The sequence below is a fragment of the Panthera uncia genome (genome assembly GCF_023721935.1).
Source record: "Panthera uncia isolate 11264 chromosome E2 unlocalized genomic scaffold, Puncia_PCG_1.0 HiC_scaffold_20, whole genome shotgun sequence".
Taxonomy (NCBI): Eukaryota; Metazoa; Chordata; class Mammalia; order Carnivora; family Felidae; genus Panthera; species Panthera uncia.
Genome location: NW_026057589.1, coordinates 5,067,749 through 5,083,027, shown reverse-complemented (window position 1 = coordinate 5,083,027; position 15,279 = coordinate 5,067,749).

Sequence of the window (15,279 nt, the reverse complement as noted above, 5' to 3'; positions counted from 1 at the left end):
GTAAATATACTCCTTGGTATTTACCAGATGATTTCAAAACATATATCCACACAAAAACATGCATATGGATATATATATATATATAGCAACTTTTTTCATAATTGCCAAAACTTGGAAGCAACCAAGCTGTCCTTCAGTAGGTGATGGACAAACAAACTGTGGTACACCCAGACAGTGAAATATTATTTAGTGCTAACAAGAAATGAACTATCAAGACCATGAAAAGATATGGAAACTTAAAAGCATATTACCAAGTGAAAAAGCCAATTTGAAAAGGCTACAGTGCGTATGATTCCAACAGTATGATATTCTGGAAAAGGAAAACCTATGAAGACAGTAAAGAGATCAGTGGATACCAGGAGTTAGTGGACAAGGAGCCATAAGTAGGTGTGGTAGAGATTGTTTGGGGCAGTTAAACTCTTCTACATAATACTGTAATGGTGGATATCTGTCATTATACATCTGTCAAAATCCATAGAATATACTGCACCAAAAGCAATCCCTACTGCAAACTACGGACTGGGTAATCACAATGTGTCAATGTAGGTTCATTAATTATAACAAAGACCCATTCTCGGGCAGAATGCTGATAGTCGGGGAGAGTATATATGGGAATTCTCTGTACTTTCCCCTAAATTTTTCTGTGAGAGAGAAGAGAGAGAAACCTTGGTTTGCAAGCATAATTTGTTCCAGAAACATTCTTATAATCCAAAGCCCTTGTATATCAAAACAAATTTCTCCATAAGAAATAATGGAAACTCAGATGATTTGTTCCACAACCCAAAACTATTCATATAAAAATGATTACAATACTGCAATATAATATAAAATCATAAAGAAAATGCAAAACAAAGAAAAACAAACTAGCCTGCACTTAGCTTTGAAAACCTTCGTGGCTGGTGTGAGAGAGACAAGAGAGAGGAGGGTTGTTGTGTAGGATGACTTTCACTGTCACTAATGGAATCACTGTAGTTGGAATCTATTGGCTCAATGGACTCTCTATCTGCATGGGGGCCATTATCTACGCTTATCCGGATGTTGACTACAGTAGAGTATTAATAAACACTTGTCATATACTGTATTTAATGTAACTGGCAATAAAGCAGCAGAAGGGTCAATATCTGTAGGCAGCCTGACCTAGAGTGAAGCTAAGCATTCCTAAGCTTACCCTTGAATGGAAAAGCAAAGGATTGTCCATAGGTGCTTTGAAGTGACGAAAAATACAGTAGTGTCAGTTGCAGACACCTTCAAATGTTCTGAAAAATCACTGATTTCTGCCAAACACTATGGCCTGAGACTGAGCATCCAAGCATGGGAGATGATCACCCACAATCCCGCAGTGAGCGAGAGAAAGAGAGAGAGGAGAACAATTGGCTCAGCTGTGATCATATGACGTTCAGCATAACACTAATTGCATTGCAAGACATCGCTTATTTATCAAGTTAAAATTAATTAGAAATGAAATGCTTGCTCATCTTGTGGAATACTTGCGGAACAAGTTACTCACAATCCAAGGTTTTACTGTATATGTATATACACACACATATATATTTTAGTATTTACTACACCAAACACGGGGCTCAAACAAGAGTTGCATGTTCCTCCAATTGAGCCAGTCAGGCGCCCTAATTATAAAGTACATTTTAAAAATATAGAATTCCATAGGACAGTCACATCTTTAGCAAACATTGAACACCTATTATATGCCAAATTCTGTAGTTGTATAAAACTTTAAGACAAAGATGAATTAGAATAGATCCTTATCTTTGAAGATTTAAAACTCAGGTGAAAAGAGAAGCCAACCAGAGGTTACTACACACAGTGAAGACAAGACAATATGTTTTAATAATTTTTATGTTAATTGATATAAGTTGGATATAAAAATAATACTGATGATGATAATAATGAAATGATAATAATGATGATTTGATATGTCAAGTTCTCTACATATCAAGCATCATAGTTTGTACTTAATTCTCATACCAGCCCTACAATAATTATTATATATCAGTTTTACTAATAAGCAACTCAGAGCAGAGAGATTATATAGCTTTCTGAAGCTCATATTGCTACCATGCAATGTAGGCGGAATTCAACCTTGCTTCTCTCTAAATTCTGAGTCTGTGCTCTTATTATCTACATTTTGCTCCAGAGCAGCCAATGGTCAGGATGTCATGGCCCTAAACCTGTTGTGTGGAATCTGCCTTTTTTACATCGGTGCAAGAGTCCTATTTGCTCTCTGTTGTCCTGCTGAAGAATTAGGCCAGAGCCACTACTTCTCAATAAAATGAACACTCCCTGAACAGGGAAAACAATATCCTAAATGAAACCTATTCATCAAAGATGTCTGAAGTTGCTGAGAAATGAACAGAAGTATCAGGAAATGGCTACCTATGTTGTAGGAACATAAAAATAAACTTCTGTTTTAACAAGTCGCCAATGCTTGCCAATAAGCAGCTAAATAACAAGTTGTAAAAGTTATTGCATTTCACAATTTAATACTTTGCAAACTTGTTTTTTTCCTTTTAAACTAAATGATAGCTTTGGTGATACTCTGGTCAAATGGTGGGATTTCTTTGTCACACAGCTGGTTGTGAAACATCCATCCCTCTTCAGACAAGAAATATGTAAAAGAAAGCACCACTTCTGATTCTCAACCAGCAGGAACACAGACCAAACTCTTCAGGTTCAAACAAGAAGCACTAGTTGAACTTGTGAAGATAATTTTCTTGCAGTGATTGATTTAGTAGTGTCAAGGATAATATGGTTTTTATGGCCACAAGAAGGCTGTAATCTAATTTTGCAGAAATTCTTATCTCATTGGCACTGTGTTATCACTTTTAATCTTAGCATTTTCATTTGAATTAGCTTAGAAAAATTCAATGGGCTGCTTTCCTGACAGCTCAACCCTCAGATTGGTCTTCTGCACTAAATTTTCTGGTGCCGACGTTATGTTTTAAATCATGTTATCATTACTCTCAACAGTCAATTAGGAGTTATTTTTGCAGACTATTACAGGCTGGAATTGCTGGGTATAATTTCTTCCACATAGTAAGAACTTTTCTTTTTAACAATAGACATTGTAAACTTAATTGGGATGGCATGGCTGGCTCCATGATGAATTTCAGCAAGGGATAGTATTCAAGTATCTAGATCTTTGTAAAAGAAGACATAACTTTTTCTTGCTCTCTTGCATTTGCCATATGGCCAAGAAGGCTCCAGATTATGAACTCATTCCCCAAAAGCCTGCAACTGGTTATATCTTTAATATGGGGGTCTAAAATATCTTTACAAAAATGAAAACCTACAGAAGGGTGTCGGCTGGCTCTATAGTGATAGTTGTAAGAGTGTGGACTAGATAATATGTCAAGCACACTTCCCCCTTCAGAGGTAGGGTTAGCTTCTGTAAACACTTCCACTGACAGGTGAACACATTCATGGACATCAACCCTTGTCATTCTTTTTTTTTTTTTAATGTTTATTTTTTGGGAGAGAGAGAGAGAGAACAAGCAGGAGAGGGACAGAGAGAGGGAGACAGAGAATCAGAAGCAGGCTCCACACCATCAGTGCAGAGCTCAATGTGGGGCTCGAACTCACAAACTGTGAGATCATGACCTGAGCCGAAGTCAGACGCTCAGCCAAATGAGCCACCCAGGGGCCTCCAACCCTTGTCATTCTTGATTCCACTCCACTAACTTTTCAGGCCAGACCACAGTGGCAGAAGTTTAGACAAAAAGGTGATGAAGCAGGTGTTGTCTTTTAAGAATTCTGTGGATTTTAGCTACTGCCTTTCACTCATGTATTGTTTTGCCTTCTGACCTGATGGTCCAGGTAATGTGATTCACACCAGGAAAACAGTCCTTGGAATCGCCCTGTGAGTACCTGCCTGTAAGATTCTGTGAAATGGTCCTTGGAAACCCTTTTTGATCAAACTGCTCACTACATAGCTGAAATACATTGAAGGGCCAATTGTCATGGTTCTCCATTAGGAGGTCATATTCAGCATCATCTCTATATGTACACAGTTAGTGAAACTTTGCCAAAAGAACATGATCTCTGCAACACTGGTAACATTACCATCTGATGGCTGAACTCAGTTTTCTGTATAAAGTGCCTGAAAAAGACACAATGATGAGGCAGGAACAGCCAGGGGTGACTCTCAAACTCTAGCCTAATTTATTTCATTCACATCTCAATTGGGAATGTGATAAGAGAAAAAGGGTGGTCAGTGCAGAAATGTAGAAATATGTGCTTAATATATGCAGAATTGGGAATGTTTTTTTCTCCTCCAGCTAAAAGGAAGCCTGACCAGAGGACTTTTTATCTATGAAAATGGAGGCATAAATGCAGGAGGGTTTTATAAGTAAGAAGTCAAAGCCTTTACACTTGTTCGACTATAAAGTGTTATGGCTCACACAGTGTAGTGTATGTCATGCACTACATTTTGTAGATTTGGGCAGATTACAATAATTTGTGTAATTTTTTATGTACATCTATCATTTTCACTAGTGTGTAGATCTTAGAAGGACAAGAACCAAGGAGGGTATCTACTTTTGGTATAATTATATCAAAGTACATATCTCAATGTCTTGAATGAATGAATAATTTAATTAATATACCTATTGTTTATTATTTGAAAGAATTACCATAATCAGGGAATTGAATTTAGTAAACCAAATGCTTGTATTCAAGACCCCTTGGCAACGATAATGTTCAGTTTTAGTTAATATAATGGAGTATTTTTTCTGTCGTTGTTTTAGGCACTGGATTAATGAGAGACAGTCCCCTGGAGTCTGATGGTTTTATGCCCACTTTGGAGTGAGAATCACCAATATCCACCAATATTCCTATCTGGGATCTTGTCTCAGCAGCAACCTTGTCCCTGATGATTTTTATGTTGTCCTTTTCTTTAAAGGCAACATCACAAACACTGCCCACCTTTCAGAATGGCAGTTAATACCATTCATTTCATATACAGACATCTATAAAAATCTCCTTTGGATTTCCCATGGTGAATATAAAACTAAATATATAATACTTTCAATATTTTCCTCTATAAGTGAATCAATGCTAAATTCTATCCAGTTTCCTTATATGATCCAAAAAGGAGAAATACTTTCCCTACATTTAAAGTATATACTTTAGTAGGATAGACTGCTAATATCCATATATTTAGTGCTTGCTAGTAAAATAAAGATATTGCAAATCATAATATAAAATGTCTCAAAAACACCTATGAGAAAATGTATTTATATTTAGTTAAATATAAAAGCCACAGACTAAAGGATCTGAATATCTCTTTTTCTTTCTTGCCAAATCCAATTTCAGATTCAGATTAACATTTACTCAATAGCTAGTATGCACTTGGGTGAAACAATTGTACATGTGTTATTTGTTTAAAACTCAGATACTTCACAGAGGTAGAGACAGAGGCCAGAGAAATTGTGTGACTTGTGAAGGTCAGAAAATGAGTGGAGGAGACAGAATTGGAAACCATGAATTTCTCAAACCAGGTTAGGGAATACAATCTCTTACTTCCCTTGTCTTTGAATGAGTTGATATTAATATCTACTCCACTGATATTGTTGAAGAATTTGAAGGATTATGTGATAGCTAACAAACGTACACAAAGTACTTAGAACAGTGTGTGGTTCATAATCAATGCTGAATGAGTAGATGATGTTCGTTCGTTCATTCATTCATTCATTCATTCATTCTAGTCCTGAATCTGTAAGTGCATTTACCTAATAAGTTGATAACTGATCTTTATTGTATTTTTTAATTTTTTTTGTATTTTTTTAAATTTTATAATCAATCAGATATTATTTGCTAGTAACCCACTCAATGTATGAATAGTGGTTGATAAAAATAGAAATGCCTCATAAAAGTTAGAATTTCCTGAGGAGTCTTCGGTAGTGTTTAAAGAAGTTTGACTAACGTGCAGTTCTTTGCAAGTTCTAAAGCCCTTACTGGGCACACTTAGAAAAGAGATTTTGAGGCCCCTGGGTGGCTCAGACGGTTAAGCGTCTGACTTTTAATAGTTGCTGAGGTGCACTAACAGAGGAAAGCCTCTCTCCTCTGTCTCTGCTCTTCCCCGTGCTCTCTTTTCCCCCTCTCTTTCAAAATGAATAAGTGAGTTTAAAAAGAAAGAAAATAAATTTTGAGGACTTTACAACTTGATCAAAAAGGCTTTTTCACTGATGTAACATTAGGTTTGCTTTCAATTGCTGAGGGAATTTCTGTTGGTTTTGCTTTTCACTTACAAGTCACTATAGGTTTACTTTCTTTACTAGCAATTTAGTTTATTGTGTTCAGTTGTCCTTAAAAGGAGAATAATGCATATTTGTGAAACATGTTTATAATGTTATTTTAAGGGGACTTTACAATGTGTATGAACTGCGGTTTAAATATATTATGATCTATACCCATTTCTAAAGCTGATGACTATAATTACCCTAAACATGCTTGTGCAGTGATTTTTTATTAATGGGCTACTTCTGAAATTTAATTATTTAAATAATTTATGTCATATAATCAATAAGTGAATTGGTTATTTTAAAGCCTGAATCACTTTGTTTTGCAGTCTAAATCATATAGAGATTTAGATTTAGATGTCTCTCAGAGAGAGAGAGAGAGAATGAATACTAAGCAGGCTCCACCCCAAGAGGGAGCCTGACTCAGGCTTGACCTCAAGACCATGAGATCATGACTTGAGCTGAAATCCAGAGTCAGACACTTAAGTGACTGAGCCTCCCAGGCGCTCCATCAACTACACTTTCTGATAGATATTATAAGCAATGAGGGCTTTTGCCTCAAACTGTTTGTTATAACCAAGATCTTTCAAACAGGGATGCACTGGGTAAGCAGGGCTAGAGATTTGTGCCCTACTGACAGCACTGTGCTCATAAAGTTTGCAGGTCACTTCTCCATTCCTTGCTAAGTCCCTACTGGTAAGTGCTGCATACAAATCGTTAGTTCAGGATATCCTGAAAATGCCTGGCCTATATTTCCTGCTCAGTAGTGGACTTTCTTCATAAACCCTCTCAATCTGTTATTTTCCATGGAGTGTTCCATTAGGAGTTTACAAAATACAGGGAAAGCATGTGCATCAGGTTTATTGAAAGCCTATTCATTGCCCTTTAATTTTATGGAGTATTTCAATCTCTTTCCTGAACCCAAATCCCACTTGGACTAGGTTTGACATTATGTTTTCATTTGAGCTTTAGATCCTTAATCTTATTACTTCCTGTTTTCCTAAAACTAGAGTGGATAAGCTACTTACAGGCACACAAGCTGAATCTGTTCAAAGCCGTTTAACTGTATTTACTCTGCTCTTTGGTTGATCCCTAGTTCCCATCTTGTAAAAATTTTCAGAAAAATTACAAAGTCCAAAAACACAGTTCTGATTAGAGCATGACTTGCCTGGATATCTAACTCACTGCTACTTAACTTGATTTGTCTTCTGTGAAAGTCAGAATCAGACACACCACACACACACACACACACACACACACACACACACACACACACACACAGAGTCAAGTTTGAAGTTTGTTGTTCCAGCTTGGTGCTTTGTCCTGGTTTTAGTTAATACTTGCAAGAATCCTGAGAGAAAGTGAGAAACTGTTGCCCCCATTTTAAAAATTTATTTATTTTAATCTTTATTTTAGAGAGAGAGAGAGAGAGGGAGAGAGAGAGAGAGAGAGAGGGAGGGAGAGAGAGATAGAGAGAGGACAGAGTGTGAGTGGGGGAGGGACAGAGAGAGAGGGAGACACAGAATCTGAAGCAGGCTCCAGGCTCTGAGCTGTCAGCACAGAGCCCGAAACGGGGCTTGAACTCATGAACTGCAAGATCATGACCTGAGCCGAAGTCAGATGTTTAACCCACTGAGCCACCCAGGCGCCCCTGTTGCCATATTTTATAGATAAGATGCCTTAGCTGCCAAAGAGTAAGCCACTTGTCCAAAAGCATAGAGCTATTAAGTGGCACAGGCTGGATTCAAATCCAGATCTGGTTAAGTCCAAAGTTCATCATTTGGGTCACTGGATGCAATGCCTCCTGCCTTGAGTGTTCAGACATTCACAGAGTGAAAGCATGTGTATGTGCTCACAAAGAGAGCTTTTGGCTTGATTACAAGTGCTGTTTGTTACCTTTGGCTAGGCCACCAAACTCAGGGTGAAATTTCTGGGATTCATATATTCCTGGAGGTAGTGCTTGATGGTGGGCTCTGTCCAGGGAGCTGTAGAGTCCTAGACCCTTGTGCTGAAGGCAAAGGTTTCTTGTGTGCTTTCTCAGCCACCCAACCCACAGCTGCCAAAGTTCTTTATTGCACAGGCATTAAAGCCAATGGATTGCTCTCTGTTTCTAAAGAAACCACATTAATGTAATCTCTTTGTTTTGCAATTGCTCATTCAGTAAGCCATTGTTCATTAGACTCCTGAGAGTTTGCAACCCTGGAACAATTGTTTCTCTGCTGATCTGGTCTCATTTGTCATTTTGTAGACAGGGGAATTTATTTGCTTATAACACAACCAAAATAATTAGGTGTTTACCTGGCAGGTTGGCCATGATTATTTACAAGTAATGACCATAAATGAATAAATTCAGGCTTTGTTGAAAGAAAAAGACAGTGCCATTAGGCATGACTTTGATCATTGATTTTCCCCTGCGACTGACAGTCTTAAACTAAGCATATCTAACTATAAATATGGAGTATTTACCTAGTTTTCCGTGTAGAGCCTTGGCACAATCAGACAAACCAGGATTCTACTCCTCTGCCATTTATAACTGTGATTTTAGGCAAGTTTGTCAAACTCTGTGAAATTCAATTTCCTAACGTGTAAAATGGGTGTGATGATGGTTAAATCATGGGCTGTTCTGATGATCATAAGACAATGAAGACAAAATAAACAGTACATATTAGCTTTTCCCTATATATCAAATAATCTCCATACTTTCCACATTTTAGTTGCAAGCCTTTGGAGACGAGTGCTCAATTCTGAGACTCCTCCTATTTATCTATAGCATGTTAATATTCATAGCATGTATAGCTATGAAGATTAAATTGGGTAACACGTTAGCAGTGTTGAACTCACGGCAGGTACTTGATAATTGTTATTCATGTAGTTTTATATGTTTGGGGTAAAAATCAATAGACTCTTATGATGATGTTGACAATGATGATGGCTGTGTTGATGATGAAATAGTCCCTGAAATTATTCATTAACTTTTCCAGTATGTTTCAGGAAACTTTATGTAACATCTCTTTTCTCTTGCCCAAGTTAAATTATCCTACTGAAGTAACCACAGGACAGGTTTTGTATTTTTTCTCATCTCCTGAAATGTATTTGACCTCTAATCCAAACTTTGTCACTCTTCCTTTTAGGAGCCTGTGTTGCAATTCTGCATCTCTGACTGGTTATTACAGTCAATTCTTGATATCTGTAATTGCCTTGTTTTCTGCTCTACTGCAAACGCACAAACATTTTCCACTCATTTCCTAACAAGATTTTTTAAAAATTAAATATAGTGTTAAACAGTACAGTCTGTTTTGTTTCTGTTCTGAACAAATGACTGTGATAATCATTATTTTGCTTTAACAAAGAAGGAGAAGAACATTTGTGAAATTCCTACTATGCGCCAGGCACTCTACCAAGGTCTTTGAAAACTATTACCTTATTCCTATAACAAACAGGCCTGGGATATAAATATTACCATCCCTTTTATTTATTATATTTCTTTTTATAATGTTTTTATTTTTATTTTCAAGAGAGAGTGAGCATGAGTGGGGTAGAAGGGCAGAGGGAGAAAGAAAGAATCCTAAGCAGGCTCCATGCTCAATGCAGAGCTCCATGGGGGGCTCAATCCCATGACCCCGGGATCATGACCTGAGCTGAAATCAAGAGTTGGATGCTCAACCAACTGAGCCACCCAGTGCCCCTATTGATTATATTTTTATATTAATTTCTCAGACTCTAAGCTCACTACAGTGAGGACCATGCCCTGCTACCTCTCAGAAGATGATCTGACAGAGAAAAGGCAGCTTAATCACACTTAAGATATCTGACAATAACAGAATCACACTTTGCATGCCAAGGCATGGCCAATTATCTGTTCAACAGTGACAGACAAAAAAATTTTATCAAGACCAAATTAAAAGTTAACTCTCCCTTTTTTCCATTAAGGGTAAGGGATACAAACTAGAACCTGTGACTCTAGCCAACACTAAGCAGAACCAAGGTTTATGTCTCAGGAGAAGCCAGTGGATCTTTGCACTTTCCATACCAGGATTTCCAAATAGGTTCTTAGATCTGCAACCTGGCACAGTTTGGCATATCTGAGTGATTCAAAATGTGACTTGCAAGATCCAAGGACTTAAATTTAAATTCTGGCTTTGCATTTTACTCTCCATGTGATCTTGGGCAAGTTACTTCCTAAATATGTGCCCTAGTTTCCACATATGAAAAACAGGGAAAATTATACCTACCTCACCTGTGATAAGGATTCAATGAAAAACAACAATAACAACAACAAAAACAAATACATAAGGCACTATGCCTAGATCTGGTAGGTAGTAAGTATCACACATTTGGTATCTCTTATCAATATAAATTGAGTAGGTCCATTTTATTTTTCAAAAGTTAACTTTGTATCCTCACTCCTTTGTAAATGAACACTGCTTATCACTCCCTTCCCTACCTCTGTTCTCTTTCTTGTTAAAACAGAGGCAATGCAAAGGATGGCTCATAGCTGGAAATTGTATTATTTCTAAATGTCAGTCAGTGATATTTTCTCAGGAGAAATGATTCTTCCAAATACTCCAAGAAGAACATTAATTGAGGGGGAAAACAACTGAAGGATGAATTCAGAGTTTTGAGTTGGTATTTCTCATGATTAGACTTGTCTTCCCTCTTTGAGCAACTTTAGGTGAGCTTTGCAATCAGACAAGGCCTTCCTGAACCTGGGAGCAGGAGCCTGCTGTCAGTGATGCTCATCATCTGTGGTACACTAAGTTTTATACACTTTAAATTATTTCGTTTAAAAAGGGGTCTTCTGGGGGCACCTGGATGGTTCAGTTGGTGAACTGATCTCACAGTTCAGGCCATGATCTCATAGTTCGTTGAGTTTGAGCCTTGCATCGGGCTCTGAGCTGACAGTATGGAGCCCGCTTGGGATTCTCTCCATCTTTCTCTCTCTGCCCCTCCCCCACCTTCATGCTGACTCTCTCTCTCTCTCTCTCTCTCTCTAAATAAATAAATAAATAAGCTTTTATGAAAAACACTGCAAATGCATTTGATGTGTGTTTGCATCTTTACTGGAGACAGTTTTGAACAGAGATTACATATTTATTTGATTCTAAAAAGAATTACTGCGGGACATTTACTGAGGTCTCCTTAGCAGGAGAGCTGTGTTGGGAGTTATATGTATTTGGGACATGGCATCTACTGCTGAATGCTAGAGGCCTGCTAAATGAGGAGTTACTTCAATCTGGGGCCCTCCCTCCCTCTGGTAGTTGATTATCTCCTTCTTAGTGCATGAAGTGACTCTTGTTAACCCCTCCATTGTGAAATGGAAATTAACTATTTGTTTAATTGTTCCCTACTTCTAAGCAGCCGGGCTGTTTCTTATTATTTATCAGTAACAGCAAATACATTTTGAGCACATGCTACAGGGCAGAACGTGCTAAATGCTTTTCATTCTACACCTCCTGCATTTGCATCTTATACGAAACCCTATCCCATGTTAGAGATGAGAAAACAGAGGCAGAACGAGCTTAAGCACATTGCTCGTGGCTGCACAATAGGATATCAATCAGGTGGTGTCCTTCTCCACCAACCCATCTTTGTACTGCCTTTATGACCCCTGGCTGTGCAGGTCTTCAGTGAATATGTGTAAAATTAATGCGTAAATCCAGAACTTCTCTGAGTCTTGATGATCTCATTTATAAAATGGAGATAATATCCCCAACTGCTCTGGTATTTATGAGCACTAAATGAGTTCATGGACCTGAAGACAGCTAGTGGAGGGTGAGACATGGAATAGATGGTAAGTGTTCAATCTTATAAACAAGGCACATTTTCTCTTAAGAAATACGCTCATATGTTGTGTGGCTCTGAATCTGTCTTTTCAGGTTCTGATCACTGGACCCTACCAAAGAGTGGATGCGAGGGGGACTTAGCATTGTGGGTGTGTGACAGTGAAACGCACCCTAGGGAAAGGGGGAGGGTGTCCCCAGGGCAATTGTAGGACTGGTGTTGCAGGCCCATATAGAGCAAGAGTTCTAGTTGTGGAGCATTCACTCGATTGTCAGGACTGACCCAGCTTGAATGTCTTTGTGGGACTGGGGATAGAGAAGTAGAGAAGGCATCATTAAGGGAATAGATATTTATAGAGTGCCTGCTGTGTGCTGGGAATCTCTCTTAGGTTTATGACAAATCTGGAATGGGAACTAATAGCCCATTTTACAGATGAGGAAATGAGCTGTAAGTGGCAAAGGCAGAGTCCTAATGCAGGCGTGCCTGAGGGTCCCACCTACCATCTTTGCTACGAGTGAAGGAGATGGGCTCCACTGCTCTTCGCTTTGGAAGGGGGCTAGTCACACTGAAGCCAAAGCAAAGATCTGTGCTTTAATTCTTCTTTGATTTTTGTTCTGTGAGTTTTCGAATATCTCACCAAAAAGAACAACAACAACAGCAAATCCAGAATCACCTGAAAACACCACAGTGCTTTGTGGAAAGGTGCTTGAGAAAGGGAGGGGCTTATCAGCTGACCTATTTAATAACTATTTACCATTGTCCTCCTGTGTCAGCCACTGGGGAGGCATGCATTTGGCATTTGAGGAGCCAGGAAGAAAACTAACACAGCTTTAGATTCAGAAACACCTGGGTTTTAATCACAACTTGCAGCTTTTACTAATTTTGGCAAAATTCTAAACTTCTCCGAGCCTCAGTTTCTTCTTCTGTAGATTGAGAATAATAAACCTACTTCACAGCAATATAATGAGGCCTAGATAAACTTGAGAGTAGCTGAGAGAATAAATGCTATTTTTCCATCTTTTTTTAACCAAAATATAGGAAGATAGAAAACATGATAATGGTAACTCCTCAGGGCTCATAAATGAACATATTTTCATTTTCATCTCAGTATTCAGAATTGGGTATTATGATTCTATCTGGCATGCATGGAAACTGAGGAACAGAGAAGTTAACTAACAGGTTAAAGTGGCCAGGTTGCACTTTGAATTCAGGATGTAGTCCATGCATATAATTACATGGTTTTACTCCTGCTCTTGGGTTGATCAAGGGATCTGGGACCGAAGGGGAAAGCGGAGAGGGGGCAGGAAAAGGTGGTTGAGGCAGCAGTGCTTAAATTGCTGGTGTGTGTCTGAGAAATGGTAAAATGTTCAAGGTGCTGCCATTTGGTATTGCTTATGGAGCACTATTGTGTGCACGTGACTGCAAGCAGGAGAAGGGAAGAGCTATGCTTTAAGCTGGAGCTTCTGGCAGATAATTAAAAAGATCAGAGCCAGTGTAGACCTCCAGCGACTCAAACAGCTGATGCCAGGAACTCACACCCGGGGTTCCATGGGGGTCCTCAGGGCCTCCCGCTTGCTTTCCCTGCATCAGCAAATTCATAAGGAACTGAGAATCTGCTTTTTTCTTCTTGAAAGCATTAATATAAATGAATATCACAAACCCAGGTCCTCAAGAGGAGAAAATGTTTATCAGTATATTGAATGTGAATCTTCTCAATTTGCCATCTGTTTGGGAAAAAAAAGAAAAGTAGAAACACTTCTTTGGGATTGCAGCTCTTTCCTCAATACATGCATCTGCCTTGTATCCAAGTCCAAATAGTTAAATGCTGAAGACTCAAGAAGATAGTGAGGCAGGACAGTAAAAGTCATGTTAGTGAGAATGTGAGGACTATACTTGGAACTACTTAGGGACTGTTAAGGGGGATACCTTCATTTTATATCTGGGAAAACACCGTAAGGAGAAGAACACGCAACAGAATTCAGTTGACTTCAGTTTATTAACGTTTGCCAGGTGGTTTCTCTGTACAGATGCTATAATAGGCCCTAGGGGCAGAGGGAAAATTTGGGCAAGTTCTGTATTCCTAAGGTACTTTTTGATTTATTCATACAAAGTATTCATACATATAAGAATGTAATTTTATAGTAACTATCATAGATGTACATCAAGGCACACTGAGAACACAGAGTAATTCCCTAAATCAAACTAGATAGAGGCCTCTGGATAGTTTCCCGATATTATGTGAGATACATTTTGAAAGATTACAAATAAAGTACAGACTTTGGAAGGGTATTATAGGAAGAGGGAACAGAATAAATGAGAACCCTACATAATGAAATAGGCTTTTGTGTTCAGGGACCCGCAGGCAGTTCAGTATGACTGGAGTGAATTTTACAAGGTCTAGAATTTCTATTCCCTAAATAAATAAAGGGCATTTTCCCAACTTTATCAGTGTGTGAAAGAAATGATAACATGAGAAGAGGAAGTTTTACTTAAGGAAAGTTCCTAAAAGTGAGGAAGAAAAAATAAATTTAAAGATGGCTATCCCAGGGTATAACTAGTATATACAACATGAATTTAGGAGGAGTCTATATAAGACAAATTGGGTGAGCAGGTTTTAATTTATATATGTATTTAAATTCTCTCTCTCTCTCTCTCTCTCTCTCTCTCTATCTATTTATGAATGTATATTAGAATGATGTAAGGTAGCACAAACCCTGAAATTTTATGGAAATTATTGTTTAGAACAAGACTCAAGTCATTAAAGTAAAAATCTTGCTTGAAATAAAATTATTAAAGCTACTGGCTGGGTAATCCTAATTGTGTTGACCTAAAGTATAAAGTTTGAAGGAAACAAAGGAATCAATGTTGGTGTGACATAAAAGGAGTTCACATATAAGTTTAGAGTTCAAAGTGAACTCAGGAAGTAATAATAACCAAAACAAGAAGAGGAAGAAAAGGAAGAAGAAGGAAGAGGAGGAGGAGGAGGAGTCATGGGGGTTGGGGTGGGTGAGGGGAAGGAGAAGAAGAAGTGGAGGGAAGAAGTGGAGGAGAGGAAGAAGGAGAGAAGAAGAAGAAGGAAAGAGAATGTACAGTATTTGCATTCTTGCCATCAGGTGCAAGAGCTAAGAACATGGTTGGTGGTGTCTCTTCATGTGGCACTGAGTTCTCAGCAAAATCCAAGCAGAACTGCACCCCTCTTGGTTTCCCAGGCAACAGCCAGCCCCCTCCATCACGCTAATGATAT